Source organism: Tarenaya hassleriana, unplaced genomic scaffold (genome assembly GCF_000463585.1).
Source record: "Tarenaya hassleriana unplaced genomic scaffold, ASM46358v1 Cleome1, whole genome shotgun sequence".
Lineage (NCBI taxonomy): Eukaryota > Viridiplantae > Streptophyta > Magnoliopsida > Brassicales > Cleomaceae > Tarenaya > Tarenaya hassleriana.
Window position 1 is genome coordinate 11,312,375 of NW_010960187.1, and position 9,068 is coordinate 11,321,442.

Here is a 9,068-nt window from a genome sequence, read left to right on the forward strand (position 1 = left end):
CATGGTTCTAGGGTTTATTAAATTTTTGTTTTATATCCGCTGCGCAAACCCTAGAATCGATCTCTTAGGAATAGGATTCGCTCTAGAGATCCCAGGAAACCCAACAGCATGTGATGCGACGGCCAACGTCATGGACTTGACGGACGTGGAGGCGCCTCTAGTCATGCTGACTTGACTAGGGTTATGGCTAAATCCTATGGTGGACTCCATACTGGTGTTACTATATTTTGATTGTGTCATGCTGACTTGACACGGCCAACGTCATGGACTTGACAGGCATGGAAGCACCCCTAGTCATGCTTACTTGACTAGGATTATGGCTGAACCCTATGGTAGACTCCACACAAGTGTTACTGTATTTTGATTGTGTCATGCTGACTTGACACGGCCAACATCGTGGACTTGATGGGCGTGGAAGCGTCCTAGTCATGATGATTTGACTAGGGGTATGGCTAAACCCTATGGTGGACTCCATACGAGTGTGTTTATATTTCCGTTGTGTCATGGACTTGACATTGGTGATCACGTGATGTGACAAGCGCTTGAGGCGATATTATTGTGCGATGCAACGGCCAACGTCACGCGAGTGACGGGCGTGTGATGCACCCCTAGTCATGCTGACTTGACTAGGGTTTATGGCTAAACCCTATGGTGGACTCCATACGGTGTGATTGTGATTGATATGACTGTGATGTATGTTATGTGATGATGCATGTTTATTATTATTCCATGTGATCGTGAATTATCGTTTTAACACCGTTCTCAGCGAGAACGGGTTTATCGGGTTCAACCAGATACTCACTAAGCGGTTATGTTTAACCCTCGTGATTTCATCTTTTTCAGATCACGAGGAGTATGCGTAGCACATTGGGGCGACGACGACTTGAGGGAGGTAGCATCATGTATGGGTTTTGTATCTTGGACAACGGGACTTGTATTTCCGCCTTTTGTACTGTGTACTATTTATTATTCGAACATGTGTTGTTTTGCGACAATGATCGCACTGTTGTATTTCCGCTGCGTAATTATGTTTAAAAAGTTTTAAAAATTCCCGTAATTCGGTGTTATAATATTTTATTGAGTTTTGTCCATGTGGCGCATCCGTCGACAGTTGGATACGGGATTCGCACATAGACAAACAACGAGGTCCTTGGCGATCACAAGGTTTGTTCAAAGGAAAATTCTAGTGTACCACCATAAGACTCGCATTGATGTATGGTAGTGAATATTGGGCGATGTAAAGACAACATATATCTAAAATGAGCGTGGCTGAGATGAGGTTGTTGCGATAGATGAAACTTGGGATTAAAGCAATGTTGATGTTGATGTTGATGTTGTAAATCTGCATGTATATAATGCAATATATCTATATGTATATATAAAGAAATTTAACCATTGAGTTGCCTACTAATAGTTTGCCAAAATAGTTTCCTTCTTCGACATCTAATAGTAGCACCTCTAACTTTATCTTAAATACTCGTGATACTAAATCAGGTCGGTCATTTGCTGATGTATTCTCTGATTTCTCCAAGTGGTCTTTGATTTCATTTCATTTCAGGTTTGCCATTATTGTAATGGAAAGATTTGGATTTCCAAACCATAGACAAATAGTCATCGTATCCTATGTTTTCCGATTATATCTAGGGCTTTTGGGAAAATAGAGAGTGGGATTATTCTCCTTCCTAATTTATTTGCATTAGACTCTCATTCACAGAGTTACAAACATTGCTATATAATTCTGCTCGTAGTTTTGCCTGTTTGTTCTAAATATACTGTAACCGTTGTTGTTCAATGGTAGTGAAAGCATCGACTGTTAGAATATTTTATAAATATTCCCATTTAGTATGATTCAATATTTCATTTAAATTATGGATTCTGTAATAATAAGCTATTAATGAGGCATAAATCCACCAAAATCATAATTTCGGTAAAGTTAGGAGCTAATATGTGAATATCAAAAGTAATTTTCTATGATTTTGATGGACGTTTAAAAAAATATGAGATAGTTAAATCTATAAATGGTAGTTGTCTCTTGATCATACGTACTACGAAAAATACAAAATATTCTTACACTTCTCCCATTTGATTGTTTTGTTCAGTAGGTCGCCCGTTTTGTTCCAGAATATTTTTGGGGCCCGCTCATTTAGATGAGTAACCCACTTGAATTCTCTGAGTTTTTTTGGATCTCCAAATTGCATTCTTTTGAATTCCCGTAAATGTCAGCTTGCAAAATATTGAAGGAAAAGGGCCAAAATTGTAGCCAACTAACGTCCTAAAATGCCTAGAATATGTGCCAAACCGATGTGTATGACATTAATAAGTCTATATAAAACCCGTATGATCACCAACATCCAAAGAATTCACGTTTGTAATTCACTTCCGTATGATTTTTAATGTGTTTGTAAAATCAAATATTCGAATTAACAGTAATATTCGGTTTATATTGAATATTTATTTTTGGAAAAAATCTATTAAAAACCCTGTACTTTTTCTTCGTCTCAATTTTAACTCTATATTTTTGTCATCCTATTAAACTATGTATTTATTATATTTAACAATAAAATACCTATATTTTTAAAAAATTGACAAAAAATCCGTAAACACAAAAGTTGACTTTTCCTTCGTCGTAGTTTATTTGATTGTTCTAAATGTACGTAACCATTGTTGCTCAATTAATATGATTCAATATTTGATCTAAAATATGGATTATATAACGTTAAGCTATTAATGAGGCATAAATGTGATCAATTATGAAATGCGCCTAAACCATAATTGCGATAAAGTTTAGGAGCTAATATGCAAATACCAAATGTAATTTCCTATGATAATTTCCTATGACTTAATGAGCGTTTTAGAAAATATGAGATAGTTAAATTTATAAATGGTAGTGATCCCTCGAACATACATACTAGAAAAAACAAAATATTCTTATGCTTCTCCCATTTAGTCGTAAGTCTAAAAGTACGGAAAGATACAGAAGACTACAACCAATTAATTTTGTGTCAATATAACGACAGATTCAAGTATGCGTTTATCGTTTTTGTTTATATATTCTTGATAAAATTTGTCATTAGATCTTTGTGATTTTAATATCCGCAGAAAGTTTTGTTAGATTTTTATCATTAACAATATACTTTTAGATTACATGCCATAACCTTATTAGATGTTGCCCTCATTTATCCGTGTTTGTAGATGATAAACATAATACTCACACATAATAACATGCTATCTTTTCATCAATGGCTTCCCATCACCATGATGTTGAATGCCTTTATAGAAACCTGATTCGTCGTGAGTGATCGTCGATGCAAGTGGCACAGACAAAGAATGGCTCTCCGAAGATCACTATGCCAGAGGGGTACAGGAATAAATCGAATGCATCAGAATGAGAGAGATCCGAGAGCTGTGTAGGTATAGGACTACACAGTCAATGATAACTTAAAAGAATTGATTGAGATACTCATACCAACAAGATAAAGATACCTTTTTTATTACCTATCCTGAGAGAACTCAAAAGTTAACCTTGTTCGCTCTAGACCAATCTAAGGATGAGTGACCTACTGCAAAGCATTTCTCGACATATGTGCGAGTAAGAACAAAACATGCTGAAAGGTCTCGTGTTGATATGTAAGAACAGTTTCAACATTCTGTAAGGGTCTCGGTAAAATTTTTATAGAAAAGAGTGTTTGAATGATTGAGTGAAGGAGAAAACGTGATGGGGAAACTCGAAATCTATGGCCGAGTGAGTGTACGACTTAGAGAAAGAGAAAGAAGATGAATTAGGGGTTGAATATACTAAATTCGCTTTATTCCCATGAAGAATATTACATCAGATGATATTGCATGCATACACATAACAAAAATAAAGAAAAAAGGAGGCTAAATACGAGAAAATGTAACTACAAATTCACAAGTCATGAAAAATGCAATAAGCACGATATGTTGGCTATTTTGTCTCAATCATGATCCCAAGCAATCCACGCCATATTCTGAACTTCCATGATGATTTTTGAACCTCTAACGACCCCTCCAACTCCAAGTGATTTGTCATGCCATACACTTCGTTATTTCTTTCCATTTTCGGACATGTCTCTCGGAGCCCCTGGTCGTTCAAATTCCAATGACTCGTTCGACCGAACCGGCATGTCACGCTCAATGCTCCTTGTCCGAGCATGTGAGAATGTCAAAGCATGTCTTTTCTTATAGTGTCTACGGTTATATAACTAACATTCGGACATGTGTGTTTTGCGACATGTATCGCGTAATGTATTTCCGCTGTCTACTCTGTTTCAAAAAGTGTTTTTGGATTTCGCATTTTTGCTTCCGTTTTATCGAGTTATCTTCTTGATTTTGTCCATGTAGCACAACCTGTATACTGTATACGGGTTACGGGTGTCACAACTCGGGGCATTACAGTTTACTTGTACATTTTGTATGTAAAATGCACAAGAAAATGAGTTTTGGATCAACTATAATAAGGAATAGATTTTCTTAGTTACACCATCCACGATTCATGGGTGAATCACATTAGAAACTCTTTAAAAAGGTTAATTGTTATAAATTATGAATACAGCCGATGCTATGTTGGAAAGGCCAAATCAAATGCCAAATACATTACATTTTTGACGCACGAAACGTTGCTTTTAATTTCCTAAGATGCCGAAAGAATAATCTGTCTGAGCTTATTATAAAGCGTCAATGTTCGAATCACCATGCAATATATAATTATTATTAAATTAAGGGTTACAACGACAAAGTCATATGTGAGTATAATAATTTGGTGTCTGAGTATGAAGACATCGAAAAACCCATCTAATAAGGCTCAAAAATCTTTGAGAGTCTTACTCATCATTTAAATTTATTAAAGTGGGTTTTGAATTCATTGAACGACCATGACTTCAATTAATGAATTCTAAACTATAAAAGGGGTAATGTGGCTCTCTCATTCTCATCAGCAGTTCATATTTCGAACGAATCCATCGGTCTGGTGTTTGTGAAAGCTTAAGATCAAAGGTCCAATTCAGGTTTGTGATTTCGAGCAGAGCTTAATTTATGTGTAGCTTGTATCCTAGTTCTATATGATTTCATTTTGCTAAATTTTGTTTATTAGACGAAATTTATTTGGCTTACGTCCTTTGATGTTTGTAAGTACTGGCACTACGTGTGAATACGGCTAATTAACGATCAAACTATAGTGATTTTTTATTTTTGGCAGTTACGGATAATTGAAAAAACATCAACTATATAGCAAGTGTTGATGTTGAGTTCAGTTTTATTTTTCACTTAATTATACCCGGGAGATGTTGTGTATACGTGTATGCATGTAAACGTCACAAAACAATTAGGTCACGTGATGAGATGTCATTAATTCCGCTATTCTTAGAATGTAATTGTTTTATTTTTCGGTAGTCGGTTTTGTTATATTCGTGTTGACCATAGACCTGAGTTTATACATGCTACATACATCAACACAGCGTAGACAATGGAGGGATCAGCCGCCAGTAAGATGACGATGATTCAAGGAGAAGTGGTCGTGATGAAGAAGAACGTGCTCGATTTCAAAGACGTCATGGCCTCTGTTCTTGACCGTGTCCACGAGCTCCTCGGTCGTCGTGTCACTCTCCAACTTGTCAGTTCTGTTCAGCCCGACCCAGGTTCTCTAAAACCCAACCCGACATTTTCTCAATTTTTAGGGTTTATGTTAGGGTTTCATTTAGTCACTACAAAAGCTAGCTGCGTGTGTGTGTCGTAGGAAATGAGAGGAGAGGGAGACTTGGAAAAGCAGCTCACTTGGCAAACTGGGTCAAGATAAAGTCGGCGGTGACAGCTGAAGAAACTGCGTTTGCGGTTGCATTTGAGTGGGACGAGTCAATGGGAACGCCGAGTGCGTTCGTGATCAAGAACCATCACCGTAGCCAGTTCTTTCTTAAGTCTCTCACTCTCCGTGACGTTCCCGGTGCCTCCGGATCCATCCACTTTGTCTGCAACTCTTGGATCTATCCTTCTCACCGTTATGGTTACGATCGTGTCTTTTTCTCCAACCAGGTAATTAATCACCATACAGTATTATGAGTTTCATATGTTGATGAATGTTTTGATTATGTATCTGATTGGTTCCTTTTTTCACTCCTAAAAATTAGGCGTATCTACCAAATGAAATGCCGGAATTGCTCAAGGAAATAAGGGAAGAAGAGTTGATGAATTTGAGAGGGAATGGGAAAGGAGAGAGGAAGGAGTGGGATAGAGTCTATGACTACGATGTTTTCAATGACTTGGGATCTCCGGACAAAGGTCAAGACTCTGCTCGTCCTATCCTCGGTGGTTCCCTAGAATACCCTTATCCCCGTCTGTCGCAAACCTACAAAGACCGGTCAGTTTCTTATAGCTATCCATTTTTGTAGGGTTTTCTCTAGGTAATGTACTTACGTTATGTAGAACATTATATTGATCGTTGATTTCATCACGATTTTTTTGTCATGAAAAGATTCAAAGTCAGAGAGTAGACTGCCGCTATTGAGCCTAGACATCTACGTCCCTCGAGACGAGAGGTTCAATATGGTGAAGTTTTCAGACTTCATCGCCTATGCTCTCAAGTCTGTGGCGCAAGTCATCGTCCCCGAAATTGGCTCTCTCTGCGGCAAGAACTTCAATGAGTTCAATAGCTTTGACGACATATTCAGCCTCTATGAAGGTGGTATCAAGCACCCTAATGCTCACATCATCTCAAAGGTTCGTGATGTTCTTCCATGGGAGATGTTTAGAGAGCTCGTACGCAATGATGGTGATCGGTTCTTGAAGTATCCGATGCCCACTATCATCAAAGGTATGTTGTTTTAATCCATCGTTAAATATGAAAGTTGGTTCTTCGACAATGTGATAGTTTCGGTATTCCTTCAGAGAGTCGATCGGCTTGGAGGTCTGATGAAGAGTTTGGTCGAGAAATGATTGCTGGACTCAATCCACTTGTCATCAGACGTCTCCAGGTCTTATATATAAGCTATCATTGTTCTCTTTGTTCTTCATTTTTAGATATGTTTTATTTGCTGAGATTTTGTAAAAAACAAAATGTAGGAATTTCCGCCGTTGAGCAAGTTGGATCCGGATATATATGGAAATCAACATAGTTCTATCCGAGAAGATGATGTTGAGCCCAACATGAATGGTATCACCATCGACGAGGTACTCGAAACCCTAATCATCATTTTTTCGTTGTGAAAGTCATTGTCGTCGCACTTTGGTATCTTGAATTTTTTGATTTTCTTGTAGGCTTTAAAGCATAACAAGCTTTACATTTTGGATTACCATGATTCATTGATGCCTTACTTGAGAAGGATGAACTCAACTGGCGCAAAGTTGTATGCTACTCGAACCGTTCTCCTCCTCAAAGATGATGGTATTCTGATGCCTTTGGCCATTGAGTTGAGCCTTCCTCACCCACAAGGCGAAAAATATGGTGCCGTCAGCAAAATCTTTACACCGGCTGCGAAAGGTGTTGAGGGCTCAATTTGGCAGCTTGCTAAGGCTTACGTTGCGATCAACGATTCTGGTTTTCATCAACTTATCAGCCATTGGTATATATTCAATCGATCTATTTCTGGAATGTGACTATATCCTAAAGTCTTGGTTTTGATTGTTTGTAATGATCGATTTTTTTGCAGGTTGCACACCCATGCTACTATGGAACCGTTCATCATCTCAGCAAATAGGCAACTGAGTGTGATTCATCCGATTTATAAGCTTCTGCATCCTCATTTTCGTGACACAATGCAAATAAATGCTTTGGCTCGTCATATCCTTATAAATGCGGATGGGGTGCTCGAAAGGACTGTGTTTCCGGGAAAGTACTCCATGGAGTGGTCATCTTCACTTTACCGAAATTGGGTTTTCACCGATCAGGCTTTGCCTGCTGATCTTCTTAAAAGGTACATTTTTTGTTCTTAGTACTTTTATTTCCTTAGGTCTAGATAGCCTATCAATCATTTTGTCGGGTTGTATTTGCAGAGGAGTGGCCATTCCGGATCCTAGCTGTGATGGCGGTGTTCGACTTTTGATCGAGGATTACCCTTATGCTGTTGATGGGTTAGAGATCTGGTCTGCCATTGAGACGTGGGTGGCTGAATACTTCTCATACTATTACAAAACGGACAAAGCTATCCAGACTGACATTGAGCTTCAATCATGGTGGTCTGAACTTCGAAATGTGGGCCATGGTGACAAGAAACGTGAGCCTTGGTGGCCGAAAATGCAATCTCGGTCCGAACTCATCCAAACATGCTCAATCATCATCTGGATTGCTTCTGCTCTTCATGCTGCCGTTAATTTCGGTCAGTATCCTTATGCTGGTTTTCTCCCTAATCGGCCAACGGTTAGTCGTCGGTTCATGCCTGAATCTGGTACAAAAGAGTATGAAGAATTAAAGAAAGACCCTGATGTCGCATACTTGAAGACGATCACTCCACAGTTGCAGACACTACTTGGGATCTCTATCATTGAAGTTTTGTCTATGCATTCAACGGATGAGCTTTATTTGGGACAGAGGGAATCTCCGAATTGGACTGCTGATGATGAGGTTTTGGCTATGTCTAGAAGATTCACCGAGAGGCTTGAGCAGATCGAGAACAACATCGTTAGGAGGAACAACATCAAGAGCTTGAAGAATCGGCTTGGTCCGGTTAAGATGCCGTACACTTTGTTATACCCAAACACATCGGATTACACAAGGGAAGGTGGTATGACAGGAAAGGGAATACCGAACAGTATTTCGGTTTAGAGATTTGCGGATAGTAATATATGACCATAATACATAATGTAAACAGAATTGGTGTCTTTTTGCTCGGAGACTTCGGTTTCGTAATAATAATAATAATGACTTTATGATATTTTATATTAATCTTGTTTGGCATTTCTATCTACTGCAACGTAAAAAGGTCCGTAACATTGTGAGGCACTTAACGTATATAGTCCATTTTTAGAAGTTGGTTCATCATGATTGACCCAATGTGGAAAAATACGTTAAACCGTGAAAAGAATTTTTAAAAATTACTTTATAAATTTGCGAAGTCTGAAAT

The 9,068-nt window shown here is 38.3% G+C and overlaps 1 pseudogene; it reads left to right on the top strand.

Annotated features, from left to right (window-relative positions):
• Positions 1–4,995: 4,995 nt before the first annotated feature.
• On the top strand, positions 4,996–8,770 carry LOC104823494 (annotated as a pseudogene).
• Positions 8,771–9,068: the final 298 nt, after the last annotated feature.